The sequence below is a fragment of the Jaculus jaculus genome, chromosome 1, assembly GCF_020740685.1.
Source record: "Jaculus jaculus isolate mJacJac1 chromosome 1, mJacJac1.mat.Y.cur, whole genome shotgun sequence".
Lineage (NCBI taxonomy): Eukaryota > Metazoa > Chordata > Mammalia > Rodentia > Dipodidae > Jaculus > Jaculus jaculus.
In genome coordinates this window covers 179,922,281-179,938,187 of record NC_059102.1, presented here as the reverse complement: position 1 = coordinate 179,938,187, position 15,907 = coordinate 179,922,281, and the positions used below count along the sequence as shown (strand labels likewise).

The window sequence follows — 15,907 nt, the reverse complement described above, 5'->3', positions numbered from 1 at the left end:
TTATATAAGGACTGAAATTGTGATTGCAAAGTATTTTGTATCTACTAAGAAAATTTGCAAAATAACTACCATGCTACCATGCTTGATTGCCAACCTTTCACAGACATTGGACTCCACCCACTCCACATGAGGCACCGTGGAGCTTGGCAATGACTCCCAATGATGAAGAAAACAGGCACTCTCCCAAACGCCTTCACTTCCATTCCATTCCAGCACTTCCTCTTCTAAAACAGTCAACCTAACTCAACCAAAATCAAGACGACACAGTCTCCAAATGCTACATCATAGCTGTAGCCATTTCAGTATATTCAAAGTATCTATGGAAATTACATAGTTTGTACAGTGTTCAGACACTTAAGAGCAGGGGCTCAGAAATGAACCTGGGCCTGAATCCAGGCTGTAGCATTTGCTTCCCATTTAATCCCAAGAAAACCTCCACTTCCTCACTTGTAAAATGGAAGGCAGATAATAATAGCAAGTCCTCAAATACTACTGAAAATTAAATATTATGTATTAATAAGCTTATTCATGCTATAAAAGAACTGTTCACAACTTGCCTAACATTTAATAAAAGTGTGCATTTTGCTGAGTTTTTTTGGTCTTTTTCCCACCTAGGCTGCTTTGGCATGGTATCTACGCTGCCATCTTAACCAGAAGTCCATTGCCTAACATTTAAAAACCTATGTATATACTATCAAGAACAAGTTTTAAACATGTGTAGACTCATGTCAAAATTGGTCAGAACCGGGTGTGGTGGAACACACCTGCAATCCCAGTACTCAGGAGCCTGAAGCAGCTGTTCACAGCTAGCTTGAGCTATATATATAGCAAGGTCATCTCAAAACATAGGGGCCAGGGGCTGAAGAGATGGCTTAGCAGTTAAGCGCATGCCTGTGAAGCCTAAGGACCCCAGTATGAGGCTCGATTCCCCAGGACCCACATAAGACAGACACACAAGGTGGTGCGTGCATGTGGAACTCAGTTGCAGTGGCTGGAGGCCCTGGCGTGCCCATTAGCTTGCTCGCGCGCACGCTCTCTCTCTTTCTCTCTCTCTCTCTGCCTCTTTCTCTGACTTCCTCAAATCAATAAATGAAAATGAATAACTTTTTTTAAAAAAATAGGGTGTCAGGAATCAACCAAAATGAAGTATATTTGAAAATAAGGAAACCTGTTACTTTATAAGCTAATTTAAAAATAAGATTTTTTTTTGTTTCTTCTTTTTTTTTTTTTTGGTTTTTTGAGGTAGGGTCTCACTCTAGCCCAGGCTGACCTGGAATTCACTATGAAGTCTCAGAGTGGCCTTGAACTCATGGCGATCCTCCTACCTCTACCTCCCGAGTGCTGGGATTAAAGGCATGCGTCACCACACCCGGCTTTAAAAATAAGTTTTAATATTTTTATAAATATACTTGTCTTTGTAGGCAAGGTGGATAACTGACTTTTTTTAGTTCATTTGGACTCTCACTTAAAACTTTATAATAAAAATATCAACATGGCATAAAGAAATAATTTTAAATACAGTCATTTATTAGGGATTACAAATTTAATTTATATTACTACTTAAATCTATAAAGTACATCGTGATGGTTATCTCTCCTAGTTCTTTTTTAACAGCAAGCCTTACTTCTTTTCCACTGGGAAAACTAAGCCCCAGCAAAGTTGAATTTCCCACTGTACTTCCTTGATATCATCATAACTGTTGGATTTACATTGACCTGGGACCTTTCACAAAAAGGACAGAAAAGAGAAAACTGGGTTCAACAACTGAGGTGAATACACACAACTATCATATTTGCTCTCTGTATTTCCCACGGTACTACTTCAGGTATGTGTGAGTATGTATAACAAAATGTACAGAAAGAAATTTCAAGAAGCTGGGGAGATAGCATAGCAGTTAGAAGCACTTGCTTGCAAACCCTGATGGCCTAGGGTTCAATTCCCCAGTCCCCACACAAAACCAGGTGCACAAGGTGGCATATGCATCCAGATTTTCATTTGTAGTGATAGGAGGTCCTGGGCACCCATTCTCATTCCTCCCCTCCCTCCCTCCTTGAAAATAAAAATATTTTAGGGGCTGAAAGGATGACTTAGTGGTTAAAGCACTCGCCTGAAAAACAAAAGGACCCAGGTTCAATTCCCCAGGACCCACCCATGTAACCCATCTGCACAAGGTGTACATGCTTCTGGAGTTCATTTGCAGCAGCTAAAGGCCCTGATACAACTGTTTTCTCTCTCTCTCCCCCTCCCCCCCGCCGCCTCTTTCCCTCAAATAAATAAAATTTAAAATTTTTAAAAATTAATTTAAAATTAAAAACAAGCCAGGCGTGGTGGCACATGCCTTTAATCCCAGCACTCGGGAGGCAGAGGTAGGAGGATCGCCATGAGTTTGAGGCCACCCTGAGACTACATAGTGATTTCCAGGTCAGAGTGAGACCCTATTTTGAGAAATTAAAATTAAAAAAAATTAAAAATAAAAATAAATTTCAAGCCAGGCATGGTGGCGCACACCTCTAATCCCAGCACTCAGGAGGCAGAGGTAGGAAGATCACCATGAGTTCAAGGCTACACTGAGACTACATAGTGAATTCTCTAGCCTGAGCTAGGGCAAGACCCTACCTCAAAAAAACAAAAAGAAAATATAAATAAGAAATTTCAAACAAACATGATTTTCCTGTACTGGCCTATTAATACTAATGACCATCTTTCCACTTATGCTTAGCCCTTTATATTTAATTCTTTGTAACTGCTTAATTTATTTAATTTATATATTAGGTACTGAAGAGACAAACAGAAAATGAATAAAACAATTTACAATGTGGAATTATATCCAACCAGATCCCATATATATTTGACATTTCTAAAAGATCTAGTTAATGTCTAATACACACACTGATAAATTTTAAATCACAATTATGGGGGAACTTAGTATTATAGTAAATTAGTTTGTAATGTAAATATGTACTTACATACTACTAAAGAAATAATTTTGGTAAATAAACACAACAGGGATCAACAATACTATTTACCAGAATTCCATACTAGGGAACCGATACTGGCTAAGCAGGTAAGACAGACAGTTCCTGAGTCTGTGCACAAACTGAAGTACATTCACTTCAGCTTATGCTTGCATTTTCAGTATTCCTAAGATCCTTTTCCTACTCCAAACTAGACATGCAAGTAAAAATAGCAGTAGGAGTTCAAGAGCCTATAAGGAGTACCCTAAAAAGAGAACAATAATGTAAATATTTAAGCTTATTTTGAACCTAACTTTTTTTATTTATTTGAGAGGCAGAAAGAGGCAGAGAGAGAGAGAGAGAGAAAGAGAGACAGACTAGATATGACAGGGCATTAAGCCTCTGCAAACAAATTCCAGATGCATGTGCTCCGGGAGAATCAAACCTGGGGCCTTTGGCTTTGCAGGCAAGTGCCTTAACCACTAAGCCATCTCTCCAGCCCTAAACCTAACATTCTAAGTATAATCCCAACTTGAAATTGCATTTTTCTTGGAATGCTCACTGCCTCCTACATCAGAATCATAAGGCTGAGAACTACGATGGACTTGTGCTTCTGAACACAATGTTTTCCCAGTGACATGCATGTGATGTGAGCAACACTTCTGAGCATCTCATTTCCATGGACCAACAACATAGGACACCCTAACAGTATAGACAAGAACTGTCATCACCTCTTGAGCTTTCTGCAGTCAACTAAGCACTTGTACATGGCAGTAAGTACTGGACAAACAGGCAGACAAAAATCCTGACTTGGGGGCCCAGGGAGATGCCCAGTGGGTAAGAGTCCTTGCTGTACAAACGTAAGGACCTAAGTCTGATCTCTGGCTGCTTCTACATGATTGCCTGCCTTTAGGCATGTATTACTTACTCAGAAGAACACTTTATATATAGTAAAATGTTTGAAGCTGAGGCTGGAGGGATGGCTCAGTGATTAAAGGTACCTGCTTGCAAAGCTGGCTGGCAGAGGTTCAATTCAAGCCACCCATATAAACTGGAGGCAAAAAGTGGCACAAGGGTCTTGTTTTGGTTTGCAATGGCAAGAGGCTATGGCCATACATGTAATATGTAAATAAATTCATTAGTTTTGTTTTTTGAGGCAGGGTCTCGCTCTAGCCCAGCCAACCTAGAACTCATTATGTAGTCTCAAACTGGCCTCATACAGCAATTCTACCTCTACCCCTGGAGTGCTGGGATTAAAAGTGTGCATGACCACACCTGGCAATTTTTAAAAATTCACCACCATAAGTCAAAAATCTCAAGGTTTTATTAAAGCTATCTGGCCTTCTTCTAATGAGATTAGAATGTAAAAAGGAGAAGAAAAATAATGCATACTATATTTTAAATGAAATATAGTACTATTCCAAACATTTACTGAGCCTTTTACTGTGTGCCAAGCACTATGCTAAACTCATCAAACATTCTAACATTTAATCTCCCCAACAATTCTCTATGAGTACTAAAGTTAAGAACTCTCAAATGAAATTCTTGAGTTAACACATAAAAATATAAACAAATTTCAGAGTGTATCTTTTATTTATGTAAGAGAGAGTATGGACACACTAGGGCCTATTATCACCGCAAATGAACTCCAGACACATGCATCACTTTGTTCATCTGGCTATATGTGGGTACTAGGGAATCGAACCCAGGCCAGCAGGCTTAGCAAGCAAGTGCCTTTAACAGCTGAGACATCTCCTCAGCCCCAGGCTGCATCTTTCACTATTGAATAGGACACAGTGGAGCAAACCTGTAAAAGTAGCACTCAAGAGATGGAGGAAGGGCTGGAGAGATGGCTTAGCGGTTAAGCGCTTGCTTGTAAAGCCTAAGGACCCCGGTTCGAGGCTCGGTTCCCCAGGTCCCACGTTAGCCAGATGCACAAGGGGGCTCACGCGTCTGGAGTTCGTTTGCAGAGGCTGGAAGCCCTGGCGCGCCCATTCTCTCTCTCTCCCTCTATCTGTCTTTCTCTCTGTGTCTGTCGCTCTCAAATAAATTAATTAATTAAAAAAATTAAAAAAAAAAAGAGATGGAGGAAGCAGGAGTGCAAGTTGAAAGCCAACCTGGACTATAAAGACTGCCAGAAAAAATTTTTTAAATAAAATATATTTTTTAAATTATATTGAAACATCTGTTTTCAGGAATTTATCTTCTAGTTAGAAGATCTTAATATTCAAGATGTTGACAATTAGTACAGAAGAATCACAGGACTCTGAATTACAGGATTTTAACACTGATATAAAAATCCTGGGCCAGGATTAGATTTGGCTTAGTGGTTAAGGCACTTGCCTGTAAAGCCCAGATTCGATTCTGCAGGACCCACGTAAGGCAGATGCACAAGGTGGCATATGCGTCTGGAGTTCCTTTGCAGTGGCTAGAGGTCTGGTGCAACTATTCTGTCTCAAATAAATAAACAAATAAAACATTTTTCCTTTTAATTCTGCTGGCTCAAGTTCAGCGCTTGCCTGCAAAACCTAACAACCCAATTTCAGTTTCCCAGTGCCCACATAAAGCCAAATGCAAAGTGGCACATGCATCTTGAATTGATTTGCAATAGCTAGAGCCCCTAGTGGGCCCATTCTTTCTTTCTTTCTCTCCCTCTCCCTTCCCCCCCCTTTCTCTCCTCTCCTCTCCTCTCTTCTCCTCTTCTCCCCTCCCCTCCCCTCCCCTCCCCTTCCCTTCTCTCCTCTCTCCCTCCCTCCCTCTCCTTTCCCCTCTCTGCCAATAAAACAAACTAACATTTTTTAAAAAAAAAAAACCTTAGGGCTAGGGAGATGGATCAGTGGTTAAAGGCACTCACTTACAAAGCCTGCTGGCTCAAGTTCAATTCTCCAGTACCCACTACCCAAAGCCAGATACACAATCTAATGCATGCGTCTAGAGTTCCTTTGCAACAGAAAGGGACCCTAGCCTCCCTTCTTTCCTACCTTTCTTTCTCCCTCCCCAAACTCTCTCAAATAAATAAATAAATAAATACTTTTAAAATTCCTTCTACACACCTTAATTACTTAGTCAACTGTACCCACAGGAAAAAAAGGGAGTGGGAAAAGGCTATCAGGCCTGACAATAAAAAGACTTCTAATGTTCATGCTAGCACACAATGACACTAGCAATCAATGATATGGTAGTTATAAAGTGGCTTATTATTATACACAGAAATGACTTAGAATTTGTACACTAAGTTTTTATATCTTTTAGAGGCTTGATAAAAACACTAAGATAAACTACAGCACTAGGTTGTTTATTAAGCCTCATTTTGGAATTTCAGTGGCATAATAATCATGTTATTAATCAAACTTTACTTCAAAAAAAGTTCTTACAAGCTTGGGAAACTGTATAAAATGGAGTAGACCAGAAGGAAGAAGTCACCATGCTGCTTAAATCAACTACATACCCCAGCATGCAATGCTCTAATCTGAAATTAAGAAAAGGCTGCAATGCATCCTGGGACTTGTAGTAAGTAAACTGTCTTATCACAGCAAGTTTCAAGATAGTCTGATTTAGCACAATTTGACTAGATCTTATTTTTTTGTTGTTGTTCATTTTTATTTATTTATTTGAGAGTGACAGAGAAAGAAAGAGGCAGAGAGAGAATGGGCACGCCAGGGCCTCCAGCCACTGCAAACGAACTCCAGACACATGCGCCCTCTTGTGCATCTGGCTAATGTGGGTCCTTGGGAATCGAGCCTCGAACCCGGGTTCTTAGGCTTCACAGGCAAGCCCACTTAACGGCTATGCCATCTCTCCAGCCCCCTTGACTAGATCTTATTATGAGGATTTGTCAAATTGGAACTAGTTTCTTTGTTCTCTCCTCTGGCACAGTTTCTCTGGCACTTAGAGGGAAAAGTATCAATTACTAAACATTTTCACATTTGAAAACCCAATATAAAATAAGCACAAAATGCCTTAAAAACACAAAAAGATTTGATAAGAAATATAATTCTAAATTATTTTTTGTTGTTTTTAAGGTAAGGTCTCACAGCAGCTCAGGCTGACCTGGAATTTACTATGTAGACACAAGTTGACCTAGAACTCATGGTGACCCTCCTACCTCTGCCTCCCAAGTGCTGGGATTAAAGGTATATGCCACTACGCCCAGCTTAAAACTTTTTTTTTTTACAAGTTTGGTTGTGTCAATTTAAATACTTATCTTCCCTCCCCAAAACATTTTGTTTCCTTTAACAGTTATTCAAGATATGTTTTATAATTTTCTTGAAGAAGACTCTTCCAAGCAACTATTTCCCATACTTTAGTACTGCCCAATAAGAAATGTATTTTTATATTAATACACATGTACCCTCACAAAAACAAAAATACTAAATCTCAGGCTGGAGAGATGGCTCAGCAGTTAAGATACTTGCCTGCAAAGCCTAAGTAAGGACCTGAGTTCAAGTCCCCAATACCCACATAAAGCCAGGCACACAAGGTGGTACATGCAACTGGAGTTCATTTGCAGTGGCTAGAGGTCCTGGTGTACCCATTCTTTCTCTACCTGCCTCTTTCTCTCTCTGACTCTCTCTCAAATAAATACATTAATTAAAAAAATACTCCCAACACTTGGGAGGCAGAGGTAGGAGGATCACTGTGAGTTCAAGTCCACCCTGAGACTACATAGTGAATTCCAGGTCAGCCTGGGCCAGAGTGAGAACCTATCTCGAAAAACAACAACAAGAACCAAAAAAACCCTCAGCCAGGTGTGGTGGCACATACCTTTAATCCCAGCACACGGGAGGCAAAGGGAGGAGGATCACCATGAGTTTGAGACTATATAGTGGATTCCAGGTCAGGCTGGGCTAGAACAAGACCCTACCTCAAAAAAAGATGGGGGGCTGAAGAGATGGCTTAGCGGTTAAGCGCTTGCCTGTGAAGCCTAAGGACCCTGGTTCGAGGCTCGATTCCCCAGGATCCACATTAGCCAGATGCACAAGGGGGCACATGCATCTAGAGTTTGTTTGCAGTGGCTGGAGGCCCTGGCACGCCCATTCTCTCTCTCTGTCTCTCTCTTTCTCTGTCTGTCACTCTCAAATAAATAAATTAAAAAAAATAATAATTTTTAAAGAATCTCTTATCAAATCCTTAATATTTACCCCACCACTTCTCACCCCTAATTCCATATGCATTTCTGGAAAGAACTCTTAGAGAAAAATCTTCCAACTACAGGCTCAGTTCCCTCACTCACTGACCTCTTCTGATAACATGAAACATTTTTTTTTTTCAGCTACACATAACATGTCCAGATCCAAGCTGGTAAACTTGAACTGTACTTTACATGCACATGGTTCCTGCAGACACCCGTTTTCCGCAAGGCTCTGGAAGAAGGCTGAGAAAGAACTAGTGCAATCTGCATGAGAAGGCCTAACACAGGTGGTGGGTTATTTTCAGGCAACTGCACCTTCACAAACATACTGTGGAATACAGTCCAAGAAATTCCTAACAAGGAAAGATAAGCTGGCACACGGATAACACAATCCAGCTAAAAATCACCTGCCACACATGCTACTACATTTCACCACAAAAGTGACAGGCTACTAAAGGATGAAGCTTCATCAATACAACGTACTGTCCATACGGCCAGAGATAGCAGTTGCCATGGTTACTATCACCCACTTTTATCAGGAAATTATTGTCATTACCCTGAAGTTTTTGGTACTTACTTAAATTTTTAAAAAGGAAAAACAAAACAGTTCAGGCTTCTATTAATTGAGTGAAAGAAATCAACTCCTGCTTGATTTGTAAGTATGTAGCTTTAGAGATGCACATGGTTAACAATACTTGGATCTGCAGCAGAAAAAAAAATCAATTCCTTTCTGCTGCTCCTTCTCCTCAAGTACTGACAGTTTGTATTCTCAATGCAGCCAAAACAATAAAACAAAACCCATCTTTTTGGCTTCTGTGTTTAAGTTATGTTTTTCCCTTAGGCCCACAAACTGAGTCAAAATAAAGCCCAGATCATCAACCTATTAGGCCCCATTCCCATCCTATCTCCATATTACTCGTTCACTTTCTTGTCTACTTTAAAAAGAAGAAAATATTTCCTTAGCTGATATGAGAAAGAAGAGTTTCCTGAGACTGTTCGCTCATTTTTATCAAGGAAAAGAAATAAGGGTCAGGGAGCTTGTACAGTATTAGACAGGGAAGCAGAGGAGTATTCACAATGCCACAGGACTTCGGTGCAATAAAGTTCCTTCAGAAAAGCCTCAAGGGTGACTCTCACAGTATCTCCAAGAGAGTTACCTCCACCCCACCCTCAGACTGTGAAAAGCAACGGCAAAGGTATTCTTAAAAGACTATGCCAAGACAGACGTGGTGGCACAGTGCTGCAATCTCAGCACGCAGAAGTCTGAAGCAGGAGGGTTGCCCTAAGTTCAAGGCCAGCTGGTATGTATAGGAAGGTCATCTCAAAAAAAATAAAATAAGTCTAAGTTGGGTTTGGTGGCACATGCCTTTAATGCCAGCACTTGGGAGACAGAGGTAGGACTGATTGGTCTAAGTTCAAGGCCAGCCTGAGACTACATAGTGAATTCCAGGTCAGTCTGGACTGGAGAGACTCTACCTCGAAAAACAAACAAAAAAAAGTCTATTCCAACTTTCTCACATGAGATAGTCAAAGATTTAGTATTAATACGTAAGAATTATGTAAAAACCTACAAAATAATATGGACTGTAGACACAGAAACATACAAAGAAAACTATGCTCTTTAAGAAACAGTAACTGCAGTAAGTTTAATACAAGATTAACTTACTACTTAAAAAAATAAACTCTCATGGGCTGGAGGAATGACTTAGTGGTTATGCTAGCTTACAAGACCAAAGGACCCAGGTTCAATACCCCAATGCCCATGTAAAGCCAGATACACAAGGTGACACATGGGTCTGGAGTTGTTTGCAATGGCTAGAGGCCCTGACACACTCATTCTCTCTGTGCCCCCACATCAAAAATAAGTAAATTAATTAATTATTCTTTTTTAAAACTCACAAAGCAGCAAAAATACACTCCAGTAAAGTTAATGTGACAAAATCCATTGATTACTTTGCTTCTGAAAATAACTTAGGCCCACACAAAAGCCCAAGAAGTCAACATAAATCATGAATATTTCCCAGTACAAAATAATCTGAAAATTCACATATGTTTCAGCGACCTAGCTATAGATATAAAGAAATTCTGGCAAAAGTTAGAGACCTAAAACTTTAATCCCTTCTATTCTCCCTTGGACAGTAATTAAGTACAAAAGCCTTCAGCAATAAATTACTAAGGATACAACATTTAAAAACATATTAATGTAACTTTAACTTCAATATTTCATCCAAAAAAACCCTCAGTATTCTCCATTTGTGGCATAAAAAGGTAACATTCTTAAAGTTTTCATTTTTATCTGAACAGTTAAATGTTTTTCTCACCTTTCACAAAGGTTTCTATGTTTATTTCCTAACTGGGGCTATTTCATTAAAAACAATCATTTCTAAAATTCAGAAGTATACCTTTTGAGATGCTCATAAACACAAGACTTCCCAATTAACTCTACTCTAATTTTTAAATTATCTACTCCAAATTTGTGAGCCGCCTATGAAGAGAGCCACAACTCAAGATTATCATTTTCAGTTATTTTTACACAAAAATATTTAAGCCTCTAGAACTGAGCAGTCATTTCCTCAGGCATTCTTCTAAGACAGGAAAACAAAAATGATATGCACATGTAGCTAACGCTAATAAACACCAATGCGCATCCCACTGAGACAAGCAAGCTTCAGTCAGTAGGACTTTTTCAAAAAGTTACAACAGTCAATCAAAACTGTCAAAACTAGCGGTGACATCTGTTACTGTGTGTTAGTAAGAGTCTACAAGGGTCCAGGAACTTGAAAATTCACTACTCAACTACTATCACATCAGTAGTGAAAGGAAGAAAAACTTAAACAAAAAAGCAAAAAATGAACATTTTTTTGAATTATGGAGAACTGCCCCAGTGACATTTTTTTCAACCAAAATCTTCAAAAAACAAAAAAAAAAAAAAAAAAAGGAAAGAAAGAAAGAAATTTTTGAGAACCAGAGCAGTATTTAAAGACCAGTATGCACTTTTAATGTATTAGCTTCCCAACTGGTAGAGAGTTAACATTTTAAGACAGAAACTCTGTTCATGTTTTAATTGGTTATCTATCTCTACAATTTAATATATGCATGGCTTCTGGAGTTTATAAATAACTTTCACATGTATTAATCTGATCTTACTGAAAAAAGTATCTATGCCTACAAAACTGAAGACAAGTTCAGCAAACATTTCATGTATTTCTAAGTTTTCAACACTTTGAAATAAAACTTTACAAGCAACCATAACATATTTCCACAGGTAATCAATTCACGTAAGAATGTCAAAGGACTGTGCCTCACGGATGCTATGAAAACTGTAAAGATGGCTGGTGTCATCATTATACAGTTGTTCCGTGATACTAATGGGCATATTAGCAGTGATCTATACTCATAGATGTAACTTTTCTTTTACTTATTTTTAAATTTTTTTTCTTGAAACAAGAGTCTCCTTATGTAGCCTAGGTTGGCCTTGAACTCAAGATCCTCCTTTCCTACTCCCCTAAGCCTACTAGTATTATGTGCCAAGTAATGAACTTAGAGAACTCCACTTAATTTTACATATAGTACAAAATCCTCAGATTCTGAAGGACAACTTAAATACATCAACCACATGTACTTATAAAGTTGAGTGCCTAGTACCATAGCTGTATATTAGAATTATTTTCCACTCAAGAGGTGAGAGGGGGGACACACAAAAAAATTCCAAAATTTTTTCCACACAAGATCCCTGTTTTCAAAGTCTCAGCTACTTCTATATTGTTTGAATTAGCATTATAGGAAGGACTGCAAAACTTCAAGCCCTACACCATACCATCTATTTTTGTTTACTATAACCGCACATAATTTTTTAAATATATGTTCAATAACCCACTCATCAATACCAATATAACTCTTCAAAGGAAAATTATTCTATCAGCACTTTATTCCTAATCCCAGAATCCATAACAATCAACCTATTTTGCATAGTAGCATTAGGTGATTAAAAAAAAAGCAAGATTTTCAAATGACAAATGCAATTAGTAGTATTTTAAATTGGACTTACTCAAAATCTTCCTGGAACTTTAAGGTGTCAATCCTGTTGCTCAGTTAAAGCTAAGTAAATAAAAGTAGCAAAACCCTTAAAATTTTAAAAAATTAATAATTCTTTAGCTTGATGTAGCACCTCCTTCTGGACAGCACTGGAGGTCTTCGTGTAAACACAAGAATGTCTGAGGCAGCTCCTTCCAGATAACTGAGCAGGAAAAAGGATGGCCCTTTCAAAGCTAAAGGAAATGGTGTCTATCCATCACTTAAACTTCTTCAGAACAAACCTGCTTACACCGCTTCACAATTTTACATAGCATGGGTAGATGGCTTTTAAAATCTATGATTATTCCTGTTCCCCAAAGACTGGCCTGAGTCCAAAAGACTTGCAACATTGTATTAAAAAAATGAGTTAAAATGCCTTCAAAAGAACTCTATAGTGAACAGCCAAGAGATGCCAGGCAAAAACAAAAGTCTGATGTAAAAGAAAAACCTCTGGAATCTTTTTAACATGTTTGGTTTGGGGAGTTTTCTGCACTATTACTATGTTCCTCACTTGACAGTTGTATAAATACATTAATGTTAAATACAGAAGTGTTTTTAATAAACACTGAGTGTAACTGAACATTTCCTCTTTGCTATCAAAAGATGTCCTAAGATCTTAAGATGCATTCTTCAGACATTTTAAATGGCCCTTAGTATAAGCTAGCATTAAGCTCACAACAGACTCTACATGCAAGTAAAGACAGAATAAGAACTTACCGAAATTAAAATGAATAATAGTATTTCCAGTAAGAATGTAGTAACGGTTTCCTACAAGGCTGTAAACCAAGTAAATAGTGAAACTTTGAAAATAGGGGAGGGGGCTAGCCTTCAAAAACCAATAGAAACGCTGACCTATTTATTTCTACTACTCAAACGTGAGGGAACATAAAATGTAAACAAATAACATAAACATTGAAAAGTAGGCTTACACTTCTCAGCCTCAATTTCAGCCTCTTACCAGGCCCTAATAAAGCTGAGGATGTCGAGGAGTATCTTCTTTAAAAGGCGACATCTCAGCTCCGAGTCCCAAAGAACCCCCATAAAGAAAGGGTGCCTACCTAAAGGATTCCTTCCTAGAGTGCAGAGCTGCTTTAAAAAAAAAAAAACAAAAAACTTTAATCAGCCCAAATTAACCTGATTCTAATATTCAGCTATCAATAATAAATAAATGTTCCTCTCCAACTTCCTCAGCTCAAGCATCTACGAATTCCTGACACCTACCATGAAAAAAACGCACAACTACTCACCCCAGCTATGGGGCAGATCTTGGAAATCCAACACACAGCCACAAAGTTCACTGTCAAGGCCAGTGGTGAGGCCCACATTCATTCGGACCTTCAATCACATCTCAAATTCTAAAAACCCACAGTCCCAGAGACATCCTCTAAAAGCAACACAATGTGGACGTGCAGAGGAGTGAGATCCTCTACTTCAAGACCTAAACAAAGAATATTTCAACATATGACCGGAATATGATGACACCGGATTCACCAATGAAAACAAAACCTGCCTACCATTAGCAGACGTACCCTCCTCTCAACAACTCAACTACTTAGAAATCACTCTCTGCACATCTACACCCCACAAGCGGCGTGTGGCCTCCTCCCGGGGTGCAAGCCACAGACAAAGTTACAGAGGAGAGACGTTCTCGCCCGGTGCCCGATCTGCATGAAAACCCCTCCCCTGCCCGGGCCACCTTGCTGCTACCCACCGTCGCGGACGTGGGGGGGGGGGAGGTGGCTGGGGGTGCTGGAGGAGGGAGAAAGCCTAACAGCACCGCTCAGCAGAATAAAGAGACGTGGGGTGGAGGGGGGAGGATGACGAGAAGTGTTGGGAACTGCGTGCTCGCCGGGGCTGGACGAACGGAAAGAGTCCCACTCCGCGCCCCTCCCCCTCCCCGGCGGGGCGCGGGGGGGAGGGGCGGGCTGCCGGCCGCGGGGTCCCGGGCGCCCCTGCCTGCCTGCCGCGGCCGCGGGGACAGACGGGCGGGTGCGGGGTGCGGGCCGACTCTCTGGAATAACAAGTTGCAGAAGAAGGAGAGAATAAGCGGAATTTTCCCCACCGCTGCTCCGGCCACCCAGGACAAATGCACCAACACACTCTCACACTCTCTCTCTCTCTCTCAAACACACACACACACACACACACACACACACACACACACTCGGCCCGTCAGCGTCAGCAGCCGCAGCTTTTTTTTTTAAACCAGATCCCTCAGTCACCAAACAAGATGGTTTTCCAAAAAAAAATTTTTTTTAATTAAATAAATAACCATAATGAAAACTTCCCCCCCCCCGCAGCATCCCGGGGTGGGGGCGGGGAGAGGGCCGGGGAGGGGGGGGAAGCTGCGCGCCCCCTCCCCCGCCGGACTCCCTCACCCCCCCCCCCCGGGCCCCGGGACGCCCCCTGCCCGCCGCCCCGCCGCGCCGCCGGTCCCCCCGCTCCGGCCCAGCTCGGAGCCCAGGCTCCCGAGGCGGCTCGTAAACTTACTTCCCATCTCTCCCGGGGAGGGGTGGAGGGCAGAGGGGAGAGGGGAGACGAGGTTTCCCATTGTCTTTTTTTTTTTTCGGGGTGGGGGGGTGGATGGGTGGGAGAGGAATAGGAAGGGCACGCAGGGGGGCGCCCCGAAGGGGAAGTTATGGCTCAAATCTCAAGTTGACTGAGGGGGTCCTGAGAGAACACCCCCTTTTCCCTCCCTCCCTCCCACACACCCCTCCCCTCCCCCTACCTCCCCCCCCACCCACAACAAACTCCAAGCAAGCAGCCCCTGATCCTCCCAGAGACAAACACCAGAGACGAGACAAGAGGGAGAGAGAGGAGAGAGCGAGAGAGGAGAGGAAGGAAGGGGGAAGGGGGAGGGAGGGAGGGAAACAGCTACTCAAGAAAAAAGAGAGGAGAGTGAGAAGAGAGAATGGAAAAGCTGGGATACTGCACCCTCCTGCTGCTGGCTGGCTGTCCCCCCTGGCAGCTGGAGGCAGGAACTCTGAGCAGAAGCAGGAGGAGGAGGAGGAGGGAACTCTTCTTCATGGGGAGGGAGGGAGGGAAGAAGCTGGCTTGCTGCTGCTGCTGCTCTGGGCCTCTCGCACTTTTTAGATATTAGTGTGTTAAGATGGTAGGTTGTTCCCTTCTCCCTCCTCCTCCTCCTCTCCTCTCTCACTCTCTCTCTCACTCACTCTCTCTCTCTCTCTCTCTCTCTGGGCTGTTTCTTTCCTCCTCTTCCCCAGGCAGGGGGGGTGGGGAGGAGGGTGGGGGGAGGACCTGAAGCCTCCTCCTCCTCCCGGAGAGGTTCACTCGGGCCCTGGGCCGGAATGGGGAGGGGAGGAATCAGAGCAGCAGGAGAGAAACTGTGGGAGACAAACAAGCCCAACTCTTCATCCTCCTCCTCCTCCTCCTCCTCCTCTCAGCAGCAGCAGCGAGCACCACCAGCCCATTCACCACCCGGCCCCGGGCCGCAGCACCTCCGCCGCCTCAGCCCGGGGATCCCTCCGCCCAGGCCCAGACACACTCGCCCGCGCGGGAGCCCGCCGCGCGGCCCCGCCGGCCCGCCGCCGCCGCCGTGCGCGCCCCCGCCGCTCCCGGGAGCCGGGCGAGGGGGACTGAGGGGCTGAGGAAGCGGGGCCGGGAGGGGGTCGGGAGGCGCCGGCGAGAAGGGGCTCGGCGGCGGCGGCGGCGGCGCGGGAGGGGGCGCTGGCAAGAGTTGTACACGGGGACCGGCCCGGGCCTTTCTTTCTCCATGGCCCCCCCCCCT

General features: G+C 42.4%; 1 protein-coding gene across 8 annotated transcripts in view; it reads right to left on the bottom strand.

Annotated features, from left to right (window-relative positions):
- Phf21a (PHD finger protein 21A) overlaps window positions 1–15,584 on the bottom strand; it is a 261,469-nt gene extending 245,885 nt beyond the window's left edge. For 3 of the 8 annotated variants that reach the window (XM_045158311.1, XM_045158326.1, XM_045158320.1), the window contains exon 1: window positions 15,094–15,580. The gene's annotated coding sequence lies outside the window, so the exon portion shown is untranslated. Of the gene's footprint in view, window positions 1–12,133; window positions 12,163–15,093 lie in introns of those variants that run through there. The other 5 variants (XM_045158344.1, XM_045158348.1, XM_045158358.1 and 2 more) reach the window with 4 other exon arrangements.
- Window positions 15,585–15,907: the final 323 nt, after the last annotated feature.